At 40.2% G+C, this 22,822-nt stretch overlaps 1 long non-coding RNA gene across 1 annotated transcript; it reads right to left on the bottom strand.

Moving 5' to 3' along the window:
* Positions 1-757: 757 nt before the first annotated feature.
* LOC121816643 (uncharacterized) lies at positions 758-22,751 on the bottom strand. The gene is made up of 2 exons (XR_006056295.2): positions 22,607-22,751; positions 758-7,002 (listed from the first exon to the last, which is right to left on the bottom strand). It is a non-coding gene; the product is annotated as an uncharacterized LOC121816643 (long non-coding RNA).
* Positions 22,752-22,822: the final 71 nt, after the last annotated feature.

Raw genomic sequence — 22,822 nt, 5'->3', positions numbered from 1 at the left:
AGAAAAGAAATCAACTTATCATTATGTATATTTTTTAAAGTATTTGTTTGGCTGCACCTGGTCTTAGTTGCAGCATACAGGAATTACAGACTTTATTGTGGCATATGAGTTCTTTAGTTATGGAGTGTGAGCTCTTCGCTGCAGCATGTGGGATCTAGCTCCCTGGCTAGGGATTGAACCCAGGTCCCTGCATTGGGAGTATGCAGTCTTAGCCCCTGGACCACCAGGGAAGTCCCTTATCACATATTGTTAAAATCCCAATTGCAGGCATCAAATGTCTGGGTTTGGGATTAAGATACTATTATGAATCACACTCAGGATTCTAATTTATTCTGATATTATTGTTGTTGTTTAGTTACTAGGTCTTGTCTGACTCTTATGCAACCTCATGCTCTATAGCCCAACAGGCTCCTCTGTCCATGGGGTTTTCCAGGCAAGATTATGCAGTGGGTTGCCATTTCCTTCTCCAGGAGATTCTGTGACCCAGGGATCGAACCCACACCTACTGCATTGGCAGGCAGGTTCTTTACCACTGAGTCACCAGTGATGCCCACTCTGATACTAGCCTTGGTAAAATATGTGCCAAGAACCTCAAGCTATTCAATTTCATTCTAAATTATGCCTTGCTTGGGGAAAACTGTAGGAGCTCCAACTAATTAAAATTAAAATACAACTGCATAAAGGTGTGAGATGATCATGTTCCCAAGAGTTAACATTTACTGAAAACTAATTATGGACTAGGCAAGTGCACTGGGTGCTGAATATCTCATTTAATCCTTTCACCAGTTCTGCTAAGGAGACACTATTATTGTGCCTATTTTACAGATGAAGGAAACCGAAACTCACAGTATTTGCCCAAGGTCAAATCGCAAGAATAAGGCCAAGTCAGGATTTAAACACAGGACTATTTGACTCTAGAGACTGAACTTGGACTACTCACTGTTCTGTTCAGAAAGGAAGTGTTATTAGGTAAGTAGAATAGGGAAAAGGAGTCCAAAATGGCAGTAGGTAAAAGACAAGGAAGGTCAAAGGAAGGTCCGAGGACCAGAGTGAAGACTTCAGTTAGAACAAAAAGCACTCCTGGCTAAGCCCAATTTGTATAGGGCAGGCCCAGGTGGAGGAAAAAAACATATAAAAGGAGGAGCCAAAGCGCGCTCTCTCTTTCTCTCTGGCATGTGTGCGCTCTTTCTCTCTCTCTCTCTCTCCCTCCCCCACGTGCTCCAACACTCTCTTCTCTTCGAGTCTCTGGGTTGGCATGCCCTCACACTTCGAGAATGGATTCTCCTGCTATCTTCTAAATAAAATAGAGCTGTTAAACTGATTTGCCTAAGAGCTATAACACGGTTTGCCCAAGACCTGAGAGCTGTGACGTGCTGAAGGCTTTAATGTCCGTCGCTCCAAATCTTTGCTGTGACGAGACAAAGAACTGAGGAACATACACTCACGTGACAGAAGTAAGCTACGATCTGATTTATAAGAAAAAAGAAAGGACTTCTATGCAGTTTTAGACACATTTTTAGACAGTTTGCATTTTAGTCTCCCATTTCACATTCCAAACAGATTTAGAAACTTCCCATTTTATAGAAGAGATCAGGGCAGGTGTCACTGCCCAAGGGCATTTTGACAGTAAGTGGAAAAGGCCAGGATCTGTATCCAGATTAGAGTCTAAAGGCCATGTTCTTTCAAACAAAATATGCTATCTTGTCAAATATAAATTATATAAAATAAATATAAGGATTAAATATACTTATTTAACAGCTGAAATTTGTAAATCTTATCTATTCCTGATTATTAGAACTGAGGGTATGGTAAGAGAGGTGGCCCTGGGCAAGTCTTAGGACACAGTGAAAGGCTGATAGGAGGAATAAGCTGCAAAAGAGGGGAGGATCAGGAAGACAGGACAAAAATCAGCAGTTGTGGTCCCAGGAAATCAAGAGTGAGACTGTTGTAAGAAGGTTTAATAAGGAAATGCCAAAATCTATTGAAAAGTTAGTTTAGATAAAGACTGATAAATGTCTATAGGAATTAGCTTTGAGGTATTGGGGACCTCAGTAAAAGTGGACTCGTGCATTGTGAGCAGAAATCATATTAGAGTCTGTTCTGAAGTGAGCAGGAGGGGAAAAAATGGAGAATATTCTAGAATCAGATAGATGTGGATTTGAATTTTGCTTCAATCTGTGCAGTCTTCTTAACCTCTGTTTCCTCAACTGCAAAAAAGAAACAAAAAGACCTTCTTAACAGAGTTGTTGAGATGAAATGACATGGCAAATGTGTGTCAGGATAGGTTTTTGGAATATTAACCAATGTTTTACCCAGTCCTTGCATTATTTGGTCTTTTCCAAATAATGAAAATAAGCCCATAGTCAGATGGGCTATTGGACATTCATTCTTTTGGGAATGATTCACCTAGGAAAAAGCAGAGGAAAAAGAAGTGCTATAGAGTCTCAAAATCTACTCCCCAGAAAGAACTCAACACAAAAAGAATATATTTTTTAAAATACCTGATGTTGAGTGAAGGGAATCAGAATTTGCCACCCCAAAATATGCTATTTGGTATAAAGATTATTTTAAGCTGAAAACATTTGAGATTTAACAGATGCAGAAAAATAGATTTCTCAAAGCCTCCTTATGTGACTCGAGGCAACAATATTTTGGAAATAAGGCTGCCATATATTACTCTTCAGGGCAGATCTATTCCTGGAAGGGAAAACGAGAATAAAATCTACCCCAAATTCCTTCTCCAGGGCAATTTTATGGCCCTGAAGGAGACAGGAAGACCACTCATACCTATATAAATGTAATAAACATTATTGTGACTTTCTTTTATCCTGTTTATCCTCCTAAAATCCCCAACTTAAAAAATTTTTCCAAAAAGTCATTTATCTTGTTATAAGTCCCCTTCCCCACCCCCACGTTTACTTGCCTGGATGGTATCTAAGCTCCCGATTCTAACTACTCCTCTGAGTTACTCATCACTGAATTTTCCTGCATGTATGCGCACTGCATGCGAAAGAAAAACAACTCTTTCTCTTCTGTTAATCTGTCTTCATGAGTTTAATTTGCATGACCCCAATAACTGAACTTACTGCTGCTGCTGCTGCTAAGTCGCTTCAGTCGTGTCTGACTCTCTGCGACCTCATAGACGGCAGCCCACCAGGCTCCCCCATCCATGGGATTCTCCAGGCAAGAATACTGGAGTGGGTTGCCATTTCCTTCTCCAATGCATGAAGTGAAAAGTGAAAGTGAGTCGCTCAGTCATGTCCGACTCTTAGCGACCCCATGGACTGCAGCCTACCAGGCTCCTCCATCCATGGAATTTTCCAGGCAAGAGTACTGGAGTGGGGTGCCACTGCCTTCTCCAACTGAACTTAAGGATAGGGGAAAAGGTTTTTTCTTCCCCTACATGAGTAAGCTAAGATTCCATGACCTCAGCCCAAATAAAGACTGTCTGGGCTGGCAAAAGGGAGGAGAAGCATGACATGTTCAGGCACAGTATGCCTCTAGAGAGGGAAACTTTGTCCATGTACATGCTTGTCTCAGAAACATGTTGCTTTGGCCCATTGTGGAATAGGAGCAGTAGGGCATTTCTTGTTTGCTCAAGAGTGACACAGACATGTGGCCCTAAGGGCTTTCAGACTCAAAGAAATCCTGCAGATAAGAGAACACCATGGTGCTTGGGGGCCACTGAAGACCACATGGACTGTGCCAATATCTCTAAGATGCTGGTATGAATGGATGATAACCAAGGACCACGTATATCCCCCAAGGGAACCAATCAAGACACCCTAGAACTTAGGAACAATTTGGGTAAAGCATGAGGAAATCAACTTAACTGAAACTTGCCATCCCAGATGACAAGGGCTCAGTAGAAATTAAATTGAATTATAGAAAACTAAGGCAATTCATGAGTTTCCCAGGTGGCACAGTGATAAAGAATCTGTCTGCCAATACAGAAAACACAGGAGATGCATGTTCAGTCCCTGCGTCAGGAAGATCTCTTAGAGTAGGAAATGGTAATCTACTCCAGTATTCTTGCCTGGAGAATCCCATGGACAGAGGAGCCTGGAGGGCTACAGTCCACAGGGTTGCAAAGAGTCGGACACAACTGAGTGACTGAACACGCATGCAGTACACACACAAGGCTATTCTACAACTACTTCTTGTTCAAGATTAGTATCAGCTATTTGTGGGGCTCATCCAGGATGTCTTACAATTCTGGGGTAAACCATATCTGCTTGAAGACTGAGTATTAACCCTAGAGTAGGATTAGAACTGAGCCATCCTGAGACAAAAACCATGATCTGGTTGGAAATTTGATGTAGAGGTGGTGTGACCTCTCAGAAGTGTCTGTTGATTTCAGAAGTACCACTGGACAGTGATGAGACCAAGCGAAAGAATCCTACAGAATGATTAAATGCCCTAGACAGACATAGGGTGATTAATAAAAGAGGGCATTGGAGTTCGTGTTTATGATTAAATTTCCTAAATCAGCGATGAGTGAGGTCCTTGTTATGGATTGAATTATGTGGCCCCCCAAAATATATATGCTGAAGTCCTAAACCCCAGTACCTCAAAATGTGACCTTACTTGGGAATAGGGTCATTGCAGACATAATTAGTTAAGATGAGGTCATACTGGTTTCTTTGCAAGAAGATAGCCATAAGAAAACAAAGAGACACATAGGAAGAATGTCATTTTCTGGCAGAGGCAGACATTAGTGTTATATAGCTCTATATCATGGAATGCCAAGGATTGCTGGGGAAACCAGAAGCTAAGAGATAGGCAAGGAGTAAATTCTGCCCTAGAACCTTCATGAGAGCATGGTCCTGATGACATCTTGAACTTCCAGTCTCGAAAACTGTGAGAGAATAAATTTCTGTTGTTTTAAGCCACCCAGTTTATGGTTATTTGCTGCAGCAGCCCTAGGAAACTATTAGAGTTATTATAGTTCTCTTCTCCCAGGATGTCCTGAACCTCTTTTTAGGTAAGGAATAGCAATTTCAATGGCACTAACCCCAGTTGCCAGAGCAGAGAGGCACTCAAAACACTTCCAAAACTGGTGTATCTCTTAATCTGCTGTAAAACTGGTGGCTTGGATATGTGTCAAAAACCGAGTTTTGGAGGATGAAGCTAGTCTCTATAGCACTGTCCAGCCCCTGGCTGGACTTATTTAGGACCTTAATATTTCTGCTAAGAGTTTAGGAAAGTGCAAACATTTCTCTCCCCATCCCCTGCTACTGCTACTTTGTGGTAAAAATAGACAATTCCTAAATTCACAAAAAGAATCTATTTAAGCAGAAGCTAAGAGTCATCAGCCCTGACTTCACTCAACCAGTACCAGTCTGCTTACCCCTGGACATCTTGGTACGTAAGAGAAACAACTCTTTATTAAGCCAGTGATATTCAAGCTTTCTGCTGTTGATAGCCATTGCTAACTATAATGCCAATAACAAAGTAGAAAACAGGAAAAAGAAAGGAGTCAATTCTTGTCTTTTGAATTTTAAAACCTAGATGTCAGGGTGGTAAAAAAACCACTTCTAGCCTCAGGGTATGGACAATAGGTTTGGAAGATTAAATGATGGCTACTCAACCCTTAGGCCACATAAATATTCCTTGGTCTGGAAATAATAAAAAATAAATTGAGTTATGGAAAAAAATAAAATTACATTTCTTGTTACATGAGTTTCTACACTAAGATTTATATTTACCATATGATAACTCTCACTTGACTGAAAATGTTATTCCTGTCTTACCCTATGAAGTCTTGCTGCTGCTGCTGCTAAGTCGCTTCAGTCATGTCTGACTCTGCGACCCCATAGACAGCAGCCCACGAGGCTCCCCCGTCCCTGGGATCCTCCAAACAAGAACACTGGAGTGGGTTGCCATTTCCTTCTCCTATACATGAAAATGAAAAGTGAAAGTGAAGTCACTCAGTCGTGTCTGACTCTTAGCGACCCCATGGACTGTAGCCTACCAGGCTCCTCCGTCCATGGATTTTCCAGGCAAGAGTACTGGAGTAGGGTGCCATCACCTTCTCTGTATGAAGACTTACTACCACTCAGAACAGTACCCATGCTCGTTATCTGAAAATTCACTTCTATTCTATACTTCTTAATAGAAATCACCATTCTCTCTCTTCCCAGACTTGAAGACTTGAGGTTGTCCTTCACTTTTCCATCTTTTTTGTCTCAGGATACATCCATTATTTCTTGCCTTTTCTTCTATTTCTCTTTCCTTCTCCCTCTCCCACTCTCTCCCCTCCCTTTTAGTCCACTTGCCTCCCTCTCTCTCCCCATTTCCTTCTTGAGGACTTCCATTATTGGGACTGTTGACATTTTTAGTACATTAATTCTCCCCCCTAAATGGAACTTCAGCTCCAGCAAAGCTGATCTGTGGAGGGAGGTGTTCAGATAGACTGTCTCACACAAAACAACTAAAAATGCTGGATACTATTTTAAAACAAACAAAACTTCTTAAAACCATTAAAGAGATGACAAGGTAATAAGGAATCATTGGGCCAAAGTCAATGTGGAATCTCAGAAACAGACAGGGAACACAGAAATCTCTTCTCTTTGAGTGTGTATGACAGATCCAGCGAACATGAGCTGCAATTTTCACAGCCCCTTGGGGCCTGGAGTAAAGAAAAAAGCCAGGGTCATGCAAAGTGGGTGGTGGTGTTAGTAGGGCTGCCATTACCAAGTACCACAAATTGGGCGGCTTGAACAGCAGAAATGCATTTTCTTCACAGTTTTGGAGGCTAGAAGTCCAAGATCAACGTCCGCAGGTTTAGTTTAACTCTGAGGCCTCTCTCCTTGGCTTACAGATGGCTACATTTTCTCTGTGTCTTCACTTGGTCTTTCATCTGTGCATGCAGCCCCTGGTGTCTTCTTTTGTATCCACATTTCCTCTTAATGAAGACACCAGTCAGGGAATTCCCTGGAAGTCCACTGGTTAGGGCTCGGTGCTTTCACTGACAGGGCCTGGGTTCAGGAAAATGGGATCCTGCATGTCATGCAGCACGGGCAAGGGTAAGATAGTAAATTGTTTTAGTATTAAAAAAGAAAAAAGAAAAACACCAGTCAGAATGTATTACAATCGCCCTAAGGACCTAGTTTTAACAAACCATCTCTTTCAAGTCCCTGTCTCCAAATACAGTCACATTCTAAGGTGCTAGATACTAGACCTTCACATGCAAATCTGAGAGTGACACAATTTAGCTCATAAAAAAAGAGTACAGTATAAAACACACCCCATGCATTTGACCCCTCTGATGACACAGAACCAGAAGTAAACAACCTTTCCACCCTCTGTCACCATGGAGATGCATGGACGGTTGCCTCAATGATGTGTAATGGGGATGAGGGCTCTCTCTGAGAAGCTGTAGCCCCAGGCCTGCTCTCACTGTTGATTAGCAACCCCAATTCATTGGTTCAGAAAGTCTCATGAGCTTAATTCAAATTGGTCCTGCTGTGGTAGCGCTGACCTAAAGCAAACAAACTGCCAGGTATTTCTCCAGCAAAGATGGGTTTATTCAGGATCAGCAAAGAACTGCAATTGGGGGCCTACAAATGTGATGAGCCATGTGCAAGTTCCCACAGAGCAAGGGAAGGAAAAGCTTTTACAGAGAGGAAAAGGAAGTTGGGGGGGGCTAGAGTATTTGAAGAGCCCATGGCTTCTCATTGGTTGAGCCCTCACCAGGAAAGAAGTTCTTCTTCATGTTGGGATCTGCTAGGGCATGGGGCATGAGCGGTCCCCTTTTTGGTTTCCAGACTCTTACTTAACTGAGAATTCTATTTATTAACTTTTAAATAGTAGTGCCTCTAAATGGTTGACGGGATCAAAATAAATCTCTAGAGAAATATAACTTCAATCTTAAATTTTGAAGAATTCTTAAGTCATTTTGCAAAAAATAACCACCTCAGGGTTAAAATAAATAAATAAACTAAACAAAGGGCTGCACTCAATATGCCAGCAAATTTAGAAAACTCAGCAGTGGCCACAGGACTGGAAATGGTCAGTTTTCACTCCAATCCCAAAGAAAGGGAATGTCAAAGGATGCTCAAACTACCGCACAACTGCACTCATCTCACACACTAGTCAAGTAACACTCAAAATTCTCCAAGCCAAGCTTCAGCAACACGTGAACCATGAACTTCCAGATGTTCAAGCTGGTTTTAGAAAAGACAAAGGAACCAGAGATCAAATTGTCAAAATCCACTGGACCATCGAAAAAGGAAGAGAGTTCCAGAAAAACATCTACTTCTGCTTTATTGACTATGCCAAAGCCTTTGACTGTGTGGATCACAATAAACTGTGGGAAATTCTGAAAGACATGGGAATACCAGACCACCTGACCTGCCTCTTGAGAAATCTGTATGCAGGCCAGGAAGCAACAGTTAGAAATGGACATGGAACAACAGACTGGTTCCAAATAGGAAAAGGAGTATGTCAAGGCTGTATATTGTCACTCAGCTTATTTAACTTATGTGCAGAGTACATCAAGAGAAATGCTGGGCTGGAGGAAGCACAGGCTGGAATCAAGACTGCCAGGAGAACTATCAATAACCTCAGATATGCAGATGACACCACCCTTATGGCAGAAAGTGAAGAAGAACTAAAGAGCCTCTTGATGAAAGTGAAAGAGGAGAGTGAAAAAGTTGGCTTAAAGCTCAATATTCAAAAAATGAAGATCATGGCATCCTGTCCCATCACTTCATGGTAAATAGATGGGGAGACAGAGGAAACAGTGGCTGACTTTATTTTTCTGGGCTCCAAAATCACTGCAGATGGTAACTGCAGCCATGAAATTAAAAGATGCTTATCATTGGAAGAAAAGTTATGACCAACCTAGATAGCATATTCAAAAGCAGAGACATTACTTTGCCAACAAAGGTCCTTCTAGTTAAAGCTATGGTTTTTCCAGTGGTCATGTATGGATGTTAGAGTTGGACTATAAAGAAAGCTGAGTGCCAAAGAATTGATGGTTTTGAACTGTGGTGTTGGAGAAGACTCTTGAGAGTCTCTTGAACTGCAAGGAAATCCAACCAGTCCCTTCTAAAGGAGATCAGTCCTGGGTGTACATTGGAAGGACTGATGTTGAAGCTGAAACTCCAATACTTTGGCCACCTTATGCGAAGAGCTGACTCATTGGAAAAGTCCCTGATGCTGGGAAAGATTGAAGGCAGGAGGAGAAGGGGACAACAGAGGATGAGATGGTTGGATGGCATCACCGACTCAGTGGACAGGAGTATGGGTAAACTCTAGCAGTTGGTGATGGACAGGGAGGCCTGGAGTGCTGCGGTCCATGGGGTTGCAAAGAGTCAGATATGACTGAGCGACTGAACTGAACTGAAGCACACATAGAGAGATCCAGGCATCATGTATGAGAAGCAGGATAAATCACAATGAACGAACATGCAAAGTCTTCAGATACTGAATTTACCAAACAAGGATTAAAAATAACTGCAACTATCATGTTTAATGGCATTCTATCATGTATACTATCATGTAAGAATCGAATCGCCAGTCTATGTCTGACTCAGGATACAGCATGCTTGGGGCTGGTGCATGGGGATGACCCACAGAGATGTTATGGGGAGGGAGGTGGGAGGAGGGGTTCATGTTTGGGAACACATGTAAGAATTAAAGATTTAAAAAAATAATAAAATAAAATAAAAAAGAGAAGCTACTTATACATTTATAATATATATAATATAATTTACTAATGATTATTGAAAAAAAAAGAAATAAATGAAAGTTTGAAAGCACCTGCAAGTAACAAGAAAATTTTTAAATACTTAATCAGATTTGAAATACAAATAGAACTTATAGAAATAAAAAACACAATAATTTGATTTTTCCAGCTATTTCATACAAGTTTTAAACAAACAGAAAATCTGAAAGAAACCTGTACACTACTACCTAGATTCAGTAATTGTTAACATTTCATTATAGCTATGTTACATATTTTTGAATTTGCTGAACCATTTAAAAATAAATTGCAGACATCATTAATAGTTTACCCCTAAATATGTTAGAATGTACTTCTGTGAAATAAAAAAACTTTTTTATAACTACAATGTCATTATCTTAAGAAAATTAATAATTGCCTAATGTCATCTCATATTGAGTCCATATTAAAATTCTGTCTGCAAAAAATGTTTTTTATAGCTGCTTTCTTTTTTGTTATTTTATAACTAGCATCCAATTAAGGCCTTGATTTTGGTGGTTTCCTTTTCATTCCCTTTTCATCTAGAAGAATCCTGTTGCCTTCTCCCTCCCCAACTACCTGCCTGCCCCCACCTATGACACTGATTCTTTTGAAGAGACTAGCATGGTGAAGGCTTACATTCTGGATCTACCTGATTGCTTCCTTATAGAATTCTTTAACTTATTTTTTGATTTGTCTTATATTCTGGAAATTAAGCCTGGAAGTTTAAGTTTTGCCAAGAATATGTCACAGGTGATGCTTATTTCTTAACATATCACATTAGGAACTTCCCTAGCAGTCCAGTGGTTAAGACTCTGTACTTCCACTGCCAGGGGCATGGGTTCTATCCCTAGTCGGGGAACTAAGGTCTCACATGCTGTGCAGTCAAAAGAAAAACGAATACAATATATTATTCTGTCTCATTCTTAGTAATATTAACTTTAATGATTTGGTTGAGGGGATGATTGCCAGACATCTTCCCCAAAATGAAATTTTAAAAATATCTGGACAGTTTATCAATTTCTTATAAAGTTAAACATACATTCACTATATGACCCAGCAATTCTACTCCCAAGTATTTCCCAAAAGAAGTGAAAACTTATGTTCACAAAAAAATTCTACATGAGTTGGTAGTAGCTTTATTCATAATAGCAACTGGAAACAACCCAAATACCCTTCAACTGATGAGTGAACGACTGTAGTACATGCTTACAACTGAATCCTATTTAGCAGTAAAAAGGGATGAAATACTGATATAGACAACATATGGGTGACTCTTTTTAAAATTTATTTATTTATTTTTGGCTGCATTGGGTCCTTATTGCTGCACACGAGCTTTCTCTAGCTGCAGCTAGTGGGGGCAACTCTCCATTTTGACGTGCCGGCTTCTCATTGCAGTGGCTTCTCTTGTCGTGAAGCGTGGGCTCTAGAGTGCTTAGTAGTTGCGGCGCATGGGGTTAGTTCTTCTGTGGCATGTGAGATCTTCCTGGATCAGGGATTGAAGGATCAAATCCATGTTCTCTGCATTGGCAGGTGGATTCTTTTTTTTTTTTTTTAATTTTACTTTACAATACTGTATTGGTTTTGCCATACATTGACATGAATCCACCACGGGTGTACATGAGTTCCCAATCCTGAACCCCCCTCCCACCTCTCTCCCCATATCATCTCTCTGGGTCATCGCAGTGCACCAGCCCCAAGCATCCTGTATCCTGTATTGAACCTAGACTGTCGATTTGTTTCTTACATGATAGTATACATGTTTCAATGCCATTCTCCCAAATCATCCCACCCTCGCCCTCTCCCACAGACTCCAAAAGTCTGTTTTATACATCTGTGTCTCTTTTACTGTCTCGCATACAGGGTTATCATTACCATCTTTCTAAATTCCATATATATGTGTTAGTATACTGTATTGGTGTTTTTCTTTCTGGCTTACTTCACTCTGTATAATCGGCTCCAGTTTCATCCACCTCATTAGAATGGATTCAAATGTATTCCTTTTAATGGCTGAGTAATACTGCATTGTGTATATGTACTACAGCTTTCTTATCCATTCATCTGCTGATGGACATCTAGGCTGCTTCCATGTCCTGGCTATTATAAACAGTGCTGCGATGAACACTGGGGTACATGTGTCTCTTTCAATTCCAGTTTCCTCAGTGTGTATGCCCAGCAGTGGGACTGCTTGGTCATAAGGCGGTTCTATTTCCAGTTTTCTAAGGAATCTCCACACTGTTCTCCATAGTGGCTGTACTAGTTTGCATTCCCACCAACAGTGTAAGAGGGTTCCCTTTTCTCCACACCCTCTCCAGCATTTATTGCTTGTAGACTTTTGGATCGCAGCCATTCTGAATGGTGGGAAATGGTATCTCACTGTGGTCTTGATTTGCATTTCTCTGATAATAAGTGATGTTGAGCATCTTTTCAGTTGTCTGTTAGACATCTGTATGTCTTCTTTGGAGAAATGTCTATTTAGTTCTTCGGCCCATTTTTTGATTGGGTTGTTTATTTTTCTGGAATTGAGCTGCAGGAGTTGCTTGTATATTTTTGAGATTAGTTGTTTGTCAGTTGCTTAATTTGCTATTATTTTCTCCCATTCTGAAGGCTGTCTTTTCACGGCAGGTGGATTCTTAACCACTGGACCACCAGGGAAGTTTTGCATGAATCTTAAATGCATTATGCTAAGGGAAAGATGCCAGACTCAAAAGGCTCCACTGTGTATATTCTATTTATGTAACATTCTGGAAATATTAAAAAAAGGGGGAACAGAAAACTCTAACCCTAAACCAAGTACCAGTCTTCAAATCTCATATTGAGAGACAGAAGTTTCCAATGACCAACATACTCACCCACTGTTTTCCTGGTGTGAAGGAACCTAGAAAGGTAAAATATCATTGGGAGGATTCTAGGTAAAGGTAAAATCAGAACAAAGGAGTACAGGGGTAATTCATCAGGCTCAGAGTGAAGCTTTATGAATGGAGCAGATTTTGACAATTGCCTAATTAACACCCATTCCCCTCCTTCTTCCTAAAAGGACCAGAATTCAGGGAGGTATCCACCTTCCTCCACAAAGCCATATGCTTTACTAAAAACCAGTTATGTTTATCTCACATTCTTTGGCAGGGACAGCTTTAGGAACAGAATTGTGACTCAATTCAAACCGATGAAATCTGAAGGAAAGTCTCTCAAGGGATTTCCAGGGAATGTTTCCTTTCTCAATTAAAAAAGAAAAGAAAAAGGCAGAAGAGATGAGCTGGCTCTTTTTCCTCTGGATGTTATTGTATCTGGATGTGATGTTTGCAAACAGGTGGATTCTCAACCACTGGACCACCAGAGAAGTCCAGACATTTCTAGTTATAGTATAGTCAAATTTATTACTTTTTGCCTTCATAGTTTGTGATTTTATGTTTTAATAATTTTTTCACTTCCTTGATCAAAACCTGCTGATCCACAAGTTTAGGGCTTTCTGTATATGCAGGTCAGGAAGCAACAGTTAGAACTGGACATGGAACAACAGACTGATTCCAAATAGGGAAAGGAGTATGTCAAGGCTGTATATTGTCACCCTGCTTATTTCACTTATATACAGAGTACACCATGAGAAACGCTGGGCTGGAAGAAGCACAAGCTGGAATCAAGATTGCCAGGAGAAATATCAATAACCTCAGATATGCAGATGACGCCACCCTTATGGCAGAAAGTGAAGAGGAACTAAAAAGCCTCTTGATGAAAGTGAAAGAGGAGGGTGAAAAAGTTGGCTTAAAGCTCAACATTCAGAAAACTAAGACCATGGCATCTGATCCCATCACTTCATGGTAGATAGATGGGGAAACAGTGGCTGACTTTATTTTTCTGGGCTCCAAGATCACTGCAGATGGTGATTGCAGCCATGAAGTTAAAAGACGCTTACTCCTTGGAAGGAAACTTATGATCAACCTAGACAGCATATTCAAAAGCAGAGACATTACTTTGCCAACAAAGGTCCATCTAGTCAAGGCTATGGTTTTTCCTGTGGTCATGTATGGATGTGAGAGTTGAACTGTGAAGAAAGCTGAGTGCTGAAGAATCGATGCTTTTGAACTGTGGTGTTGGAGAAGATTCTTGGGAGTCCCTTGGACTGAAAGGAGATCCAACCAGTCCATCATCCTAAAGGAGATCAGTCCTAGGTGTTCATTGGAAGGAGTGATGCTAAAGCTGAAACTCCAATACTTTGGCCACCTCATGCGAAGAGTTGACTCACTGGAAAAGACCCTGACGCTGGGAGGGATTGGGGGCAGGAGGAGAAGGGGACAACAGAGGATGAGATGGCTGGATGGCATCACGGACTCGATGGATGTGAGTCTGAGTGAACTCCGGGAGTTGGTGATGGATAGGGAGGCCTGGCTGGCATGCTGAGACTCATGGGGTCACAGAGTTGGACACGAATGAGCGACTGAACTGAATCACCCTCTGGCCTATATGAATGGTGCCCCCTGGAGCACTAGGTACATAGCACTCCCTTCTTAAGTTTTGCAAGGCAGTCTGACTTAAAGTCTTTAGGAGAAGCCCCTATAAATATGCTATCATGAAAGTTGCAAAGTTTTGCTCCTCTTACTTAAATCTTAATGAATCTATAATCTATTTTTGTCTCTAAGGTTAGGATCTAGTTGTATTTAGGTCCCAGGGTTATTGATTGGTTAGTCCATCCTTTCCCTCACTAATCACCATGACCTCACCTCTGTCATGGTGTCCATATAACTTTGTGTTTGTGTATGGTCTCTCTGTTCTGTATTCTGTCTATCCCCCACCTATACCATACAGTCTTAGTTACTGTACCTTATGTTTTGATACCTTGTAGGCAAAACTTCCACCTGTTCTACTTAAAAAGTGTCTTATTATTGATTTCTTGGTTTTGAATTTTAAAATCACTGTAGTAAAATGTTGGAGAAATTCTGTGGGATTTTGATTGGAATTACATTGAATTTATCAATTATTGTATAGAAAATTAGCATCTTTATAACACTGGGTCTTCCTACACATGAATATAGTAGATTTTTTCATTTAATGCCTATCAGTAAAGTTTATCATTTTCTTTATAAGGCCTTTTGAATTTTTGTTAAATCTATACTTAAACATATTTTATGTTCTGTTTCCCCATCTATCTACCATGAAGTGATGGGATCAGATGCCATGATCTTAGTTTTCTGAATGTTGAGCTTTAAGCCAACACTATCTTGAATGGGATATTTTTAAAGTTACAGTTCCAAACTATTTGCTGTTCATCTTTAGGAATAGTTTTAAAATATGCATTTTGGTTTTATATCCAGAAATATCCTTGAATTTTTCTGTTGATTTAAAAATTTGTTAGTTTGCTTAGATTTTCTGTGCAAATAATCATATAGTATACAATAACAATTTTTTCTTCTTTAAAAAATTTTTAATATATTCTTTCTTGTCTTACTACTATGGCTAGGACTACTCGTATATCACTGAATAGAAATAGTGTTAGGGTGCATACTTATTTTTTACTTTAAATGTTTTATTATTAGTTATAACACTGTTTACTCTGTGCTTTTAGTAAATATACTTCATTAAGTTAAGGAAGCTTTTTCCTCTACCTAGAGCATTAAGGATGTTTTTAGTTTTGTTTTGTGGAAGGATATTGATTTACATCAATGTTTTTTCTGTGTCTGATCAAATGGATCAAATGGTTTCTTATATTTAATTTATTCTACTATCAAAATTACATTGAAAAAATTTTGTTATAAAATTATACCTGCATTCCTGAATAATTCTAGTTAAAAAGTAATGCATATATGTGCGTGTCTTATTGGATTTCTAAATTTTGGTTTAGTATAGCATTTTTATCTTGATTAACCATGAGTGAGGCTGAGTTTCCATTTACTGCTTTGTTTTCAGAAGGAGTTATTTGTCCCTATTGTTCCTTTTCTGGAATAATCTGCATAAGTTTAGGACCACCTGTTTCTTTTCTTCTTTTTTTTTTCTATTTCTTTTTGGTAGAAATCACCTGTAAAGCCATCTGGGTCTGGTTGTTTATTTGTGTAACTAAGTCAATTTTGTTAACTGTCGTAAGTCTACTGATAGTTGAGTCAATTTTGGTAAATTATATTTTTCAGGAAACTGCCATCTATTTCCTAATTCACAGGCATAATGTTGTTCATAATATTCTCTTATTTTAAAAATCACTGCTCTGTGGGAGGGGGGTTCATGTTTGGGAACGCATGTAAGAATTAAAGATTTTAAAATTTAAAAATAAAAACTAAAAAAAATAAAAATAAAAATCACTGCTCTATCTGTTACATCCCTTTTTTTTCTTAATCTAATTTGTAAAAGGATTTCAATTTTACTTGTTATTTCAGAGAACTAGCTTTTGTATTTTGTTTTCTATTTTATTGATTTCTGCATTTTCCCCTTTAACTTTCCCTGGGTTGATTCTGTTGTTCCTTTATTAACCTCTTGATTATTGAGGTCCTCATTTTCTAACCCTCTCTAATATAACCATTTAAGGTTGCAAACTTGTCCCTTAGGTACTCTTAAAACTGCATTTCACAAATTCTGATATGTATTTTCTCGACAATTAGTTTTAAATATTTTTCACTTTCTACTTGTGCCCAACAACCTGCCTTTGGCTCTCCAGACACACTCACTGTCTTCTCTCTCCACTCTACTCTCTGCCCCACAGGCTGTTGTGTCCTCTGTCTTCCAGTTGAGTCTCTTGGAGCTATCTGAGATGCTGCCTCCAGGCTGCAGTCCTCATTTTGTCCCAAATAAAACTTAACTCACAACTCTCAAGTTGTACATCTTTTTTGAGTCGACACTCTCATCAACTAGATTTAAGAGTTTCATTTGCTTTACATACTCTCTAACACTTGGTATAGTAAGTCACTGAATCATTCTGGTAAGTGTGGCATGGTATTTGACTGCAATTTTAATTTGTATTTGTCACAGGGAGGCCTGGCATGCTGTAGTTCATGGGGTCGCAAAGAGTCGGACAAGACTTGAGCGACTGAACTGAACTGAATGACTAATAGGGTTTCCTTGGTGGCTCAGACTGTAAAGAATCTGCCTGCAATGCGGGAGATGTGGATTCAATCCCTGGGTCCAAGAAATCCCCTGCAGAAGGAAATGGCAACCCACTCCAGTATTCTTGCCTGGGAAATCCCATAGACAGAGGAGGCTGGCAGGCTACAGTCCATGGAGTTGCAAAGAGTCAGACACAACTGAAGCAACTTACCACTTAGCACTCATGCTGTCTTCCAGTTGGGTTGCTAGTAGATTCCTGGCAAGATATGGTAGAGGAGGAGGAGAGTGAGGTTAGGGTATTTATTTTCCTGGTCTTATAGTGATATACTTACTGCTGCTGCTGCTGCTAAGTTGGTTCAGTCGTGTCCAACTCTGTGCGACACCACAGACAGCAGCCCACCAGGCTCCCCCGTCCCTGGGATTCTCCAGGCAAGAACACTGGAGTGGGTTGCCATTTCCTTCTCCAATGCATGAAAGTGAAAAGGGAAAATGAAGTTGCTCAGTCATGTTCGATTCCGTGCGATCCCATGGACTGCAGAACACCAGGCTTCCCTGTCCCTCACCATCTACCGGAGCTTGTTCAAACTCATGTCCATTGAGTCGGTGATGCCATCCCACCATCTCATCTTCTGTCATCCCCTTCTCCTCACGCATTCAATATTGCCCAGCATTAAGGTCTTTTCCAGTGAGTCAGTTCTTCTAATCAGGTGGCCAAACTATTAGAGCTTCAGCTTCAGCATCAGTCTTTCCAATGGATATTCAGGACTGATTTCCTCTAAGATTCACTGGTTGGATCTCCTTGTAGTTCAAGGGACTCTCAAGAGTCTTCTCCAGCACCACAGTGCAAAATCATCAATTCTTTGGTGCTCAGCTTTCTTTATAGTCCAATTTTCACATCCATACGTGACTACTGGAAAAACCATAGCTTTGACTCTGAGGACTTTTGTCAGCAAAGTGATGTCTCTGCTTTTTAAAATGCTGTCTAGGTTGGTCATAGCTTTTCTTCCAAGGAGCAAGTGTCTTTTAATTTCAAGACTGCAGTCACCATCTGCAGTGATTCTGGAGCTCAAGAAAATAGTCTGTCACTGTTTTCACTGTTTTATCATGTATTTGCCATGAAGTGATGGGACAGGATGCCATGATCTTCATTTTTTGAATGTTGAGCTTTAAGCCAGCTTTTTCACTCTTTCACTTTCATCAAGAGGCTCTTTAGTTCTTCTTTTCTTTCTGCCATAAGGGTTGTGTCATCTGCATATCTGACGCTATTGATAGTTCTCCTGGCAATCTTGATTCTAGCTGTGCTTCATCCAGCCCGGCATTTCCCATGATGTACTCTACATATAAGTTAAATAAGAAGGGTGACAACATACAGCCTTGACATACTCCTTTCCCAATTTGGAACAAGTCAGCTCTTCCACGTCCAGTTCTAACTGTTGCTTTTTGACCTGCATATACAGATTTCTCAGGAGGCAGGTCAGGTGGTCTGGTATTCCCATCTCTTTCAGAATTTCCCACAGTTTGTTGTGATTCACAGAGTCAAAGGCTTTGGTGTAGTCAATAAAGCAGAAGTAGATGTTTTTCTGGAATTCTCTCGCTTTTTCGATGATCCAGCAGATGTTGGCAATTTGACCTTTGGTTCCTCTGCCTTTTCTAAATCCAGCTTGAACATCTGGAAGTTCTTGGTTCACATACTGTTGAAGCCCCACCTGGAAAATTTTGAGCATTGCTTTGCTAGCATGTGAGATGAGTGCAGTTGTGTGGTAGTTTGAACATTCTTTGGCATTGCCTTTCTTTGGGACTGGAATGAAAACTGACCTTTTCCAGTCCTGTGGCCACTCTGAATTTTCCAAATTTGCTGGCATACTGACTGCAGCACTTTCACAGCATCATCTTTTAGGACTTGAAATAGCTCAACTGGAATTCCATCAACTCCACTAGCTTTGTTTGTAGTGATGCTCCCTAAGGCCCACTTGACTTTGCATTCCAGGATGTCTGGCTGTAGGTGAGTGATCACACCATCATGTTATCTGTTCATTAACATCTTTTTCGTATAGTTCTTCCATGTATTCTTGCCACCTTTTCTTAGTATCTTCTTCTTCTGTTAGGTCCATACTGTTTCTGTCCTTTATTGTGCCCATCTTTGCACAAAATGTTCCCTTGGTATCTCTAATTTTCTTGAAGAGATCACTAGTCTTTTCCATTCTATTGTTTTCCTCTATTTCTTTGCATCGATCACTGAGGAAGGCTTTCTTATCTCTCCTTGTTATTCTTTGGAACTCTGCATTCAGATAGGTATAACTTTCCTTTTCTCCTTTGCCTTTCACTTCTCTTCTTTTCTTTTCTCAGCTATTTGGAAGGCCTCCTCAGACAGCCAGTTTGCCTTTTTGCATTTCTTTTTCTTGGAGATGGTCTTGATCACTGCCTCCTGTACAATGTCATGAACCTCTGTCCATAGTTCTTTAGGCACTTTGTCTTTAAGATCTAATCCCTTGAATCTATTTGTCACTTCCACTGTATAATAGTAAAGGCTTTGGTTTAGGTCATACCTGAATGGTCTGTGGTTTTCCCTACTTTCTTCAATTTTCTTGAATTTGGCAATAAAAAGTTCATGATCTGAGCCACAGTCAGCTCCCAGTCTTGTTTTTGCTGACTGTATAGAGCTTTGCCATCTTCAGCTCCAAAGAATATAATCAATCTGATTTCAGTATTGACCACCTGGTGACGTCCATGTGTAGAGTTGTCTCTTGTGTTGTTGGAAGGGAGTGTTTGCTATGACCATTGTGTTCTCTTGGCAAAGCTCTGTTAGCCTTTGCCCTGCTTCATTTTGTTCTCCAAGGCCAAACTTACCTGATCCTCCAGGTATCTCTTGATTTCCTATTTTTGTATTCCAGTTCCCTATGATGAAAAGGACATCTTTTTTTGGTGTGTTCTACAAAGTCTTGTAGATCATAGAACCACTGAACTTCAGTTTGTTCGGCATTAGTGGTTGGGGCATAGACTTGCATTACTGTGATACTGAATGGTTTGCCTTGGAAATGAGCAGAGACCATTCTGTCATTTTTGAGATTGCACCCAAGTATTGCATTTCAGACTCTTTTGTTGACTATGAGGGCTACTCCATTTCTTCTAAGGGATTCTTGCCCCCAACAGTAGATATTAGAGTCACCCATTCCAGTCCACTTAGTTCACTGATTCCTAGAATGTTGATATTCATTCTTGCCATCTCCTGTTTGACTACTTCCAATTTACCTTGATTGATGGACCTAACATTCCAGGTTCCTATGCAATACTGGCATCGGATATTTACAGCATTGGACTTTACTTTCATCAGCAGTCACATCTACACCTGGGTGTTGTTTTCACCTTGGCTCCATCCCTTCATTTTTTCTGGAGTTATTTCTCCACTCTTCTCCAGTAGCATATTGGGCACCTACTGACCTGGGGAGTTTATCTTTCAGTGTCATATCTTTTTGCCTTTTCATACTGATGTTTAAATTTGGGATAGTTGCTCTTTGTCATCCAAAACTTTAATTTTCCATTATTCAATGTACAACATTTTTGCAATTTAATTTCTTGAGCATAATCCATGATTTTTAAAGAATGTCTTTTCCATGATTTGGGGGACATATTTAAATATATTTTCTTGTGATTCTAAAGGACTTTCATATTCTTTAAAAATCAAAAAAACTCTATCAAGGTTTTGCTATTAATTTCCTGTCTCCTTTCTTTTACCTTATTTTTAAAATTTCAACAAAATCTTTTCTAGAGTCGTGGATATCACAATCTTTACCACTTTTTCATAAGATTTATTTAAAAATGATATCATGATATCTGAACCCTAAGACTTTGGAAATAAACCTACAGATCTCATTGTTAGCCTCTGCATTTAATGAAGATACAGAAATAATTGCACATAGTTTTTGTAGTCAGTGGTGTTAGATTAACTTACTTGGAACCTGATTTTGCATGATGGCTTCAGAGACACAGACTTTAGGATTAAGGCCTTTAGGAAGGAAGAGGTCACACTGTTTCTTGCTCTGGTTTTTCCTCTCCTTTTTTTGCAACTTTGTGTGAATGTGAACCAGTTTCCCAAATCCACGACTGGTTCCTGGGCTTCCTCAACCCACCTAGAAACTGTAGCAACCTGGGAGGTGTGTCATTTAACTGACAATACTCTTGATTAGGAATACAGGCCAATCATATAACCCTACGGTTACTTTGGTTTGACTTGTTTTTAAAATTCATCTCAATAGCACATTTACAGACTTTTAGGATGGGTCAATTCTCCAGATGACTCATCTTCTCTTTTATTGGGCCATTTTTCTGTGTAGATGCAAAATATGTAGTTGGGAGGTAGTCTAAGAGCCTAAATTGAGTCTTTTTAACTTTATTTTCAAGGTAAGGGATCATCAGATTTAAGCGTACTTCTATAATTGTTTTTAAACATATTCTAAGTCATATAATCAACAAAATAATGTTACCTTTGCTTAAAAATAAAGGATGCAGAGTACATCATGAGAAATGCCAGGCTGATGAAGCACAGGCTGGAATCAAGATTGTCGAGAGAAATGTCAATAATCTCAGATATGCAGATTAAGACAGAAAGTGAAGAGGAACTGAAGAGCCTCTTGATGAATGTGAAAGGGAAGAATGAAAAAGCTGGCTTGAAACTCAACATTCAAAAAATGAAGATCATGGCTTCTGGTCCCATCACTTCATGGCAAATAGATGGCGAAACAACGGAAACAGTGACTTTATTTTCTTCAGCTCCCAAATCACTGCAGATGGTGACTGCAGCCATGAAATTAAAAGACGCTTGCTCTTTGGAAGAAAAGCTATGACCAAGCTAGACAGCATTTAAAAAAGCAGAGACGTTACTTTGCTGACAAGGTCTGTAGAGTCAAAGCTGTGGTTTTTCCAGTAGTCTTGTATGGATGTGTAAAGAAAGCTGAGCGCCGAAGAATTGATGGTTTTGAACTGTGGTGTTGGAGAAGACTCTTGAGAGTCCCTTGGACTGCAAAGAGATCAAACCAGTGAATCCTAAAGGAAATTAATCCTGAATATTCATTGGAAGGACTGATGCTGAATCTGAAGCTCCAATACTTTGGCCACCTTATTCAAAGAATGGATTCATTAGAAGAGACCCTGATGCTGGGCAAGTTTGAAGGCAGGAGAAGAAGGGGAGGACAGAGGATGGGATGGTTAGATGGCATCATCGACTCAATGGACATGAGTTTGAGCAAGCTCGGGTAGATGGTGAGGGACAAGGAAGTCTGGCCTGCTGCAGTCCATAGGGTCGAAAAGAGTCAGACATGACTGAGTGAACAACAAGAAGAAAGGATTAATAAAGACCCTCAAAGTCCCCTTTCACCATGCCCTCCATTCCTCCTCTCTAGAGGTAACTATTATATTTTGACCTTTCCAGTGACCTTTCTATACATTTCTTTTCTATTCTACACATTCTATTCTATTCTTTTTTACACATATACACACTTTTTTCCCTTGCATGAGGAAACTGAGACCTTGAAGGGAGACCTATTGCAAATTCATTGAACGAAAGCGGACTGGACAACCGTTTACTAAAACCTACAATGTGTCAGGCTCTGCGCCCAGAACTTTCTTTGCACTAATGATCCTGGTATTTTACTTCTGCTGGATGGGCTGCCGCACTAATCAGTTTGGAAGTTGGGAAGCAGGTGCAAAAGTCGCTTCGGTGTAGTGATATAGTATATGTATTTTGATGCCAGTTGCAGGAAACCTAGCAGAGGGCTCCAGAGTTGCAGAAACAACAAAACAGTCATACGAAGTTGGGTCTGTTAAAAAAAAAAAAAAAAGCTTGTGAAGCTGAGACGCTAAACGTGTACTACTTACCAAGACTTTCGGAAACTTATGAAGCGATATCGCATCTATGAGATTAGTCTTGGAGCGCAAAGAAGGCACCAGAGGTCGCAAAGGATGCGGCGGCAGGCAGCAACACGGCAGCCAACCGGGAGAGCCGAGAGCGCTCCCACCGTCTGGAAGCGCGCCTGCGCTGATGGCCGCGGGGAGGCGGGGCGGGGGGCGGAGCTTGGGGTGGTCAATGAGCCT

The sequence above is a fragment of the Ovis aries genome, chromosome 1 (genome assembly GCF_016772045.2).
Source record: "Ovis aries strain OAR_USU_Benz2616 breed Rambouillet chromosome 1, ARS-UI_Ramb_v3.0, whole genome shotgun sequence".
Classification (NCBI taxonomy): Eukaryota; Metazoa; Chordata; class Mammalia; order Artiodactyla; family Bovidae; genus Ovis; species Ovis aries.
The sequence above is the reverse complement of the archived record's forward strand: the minus strand, read 5'-3'. Positions and strand labels throughout refer to the sequence as shown.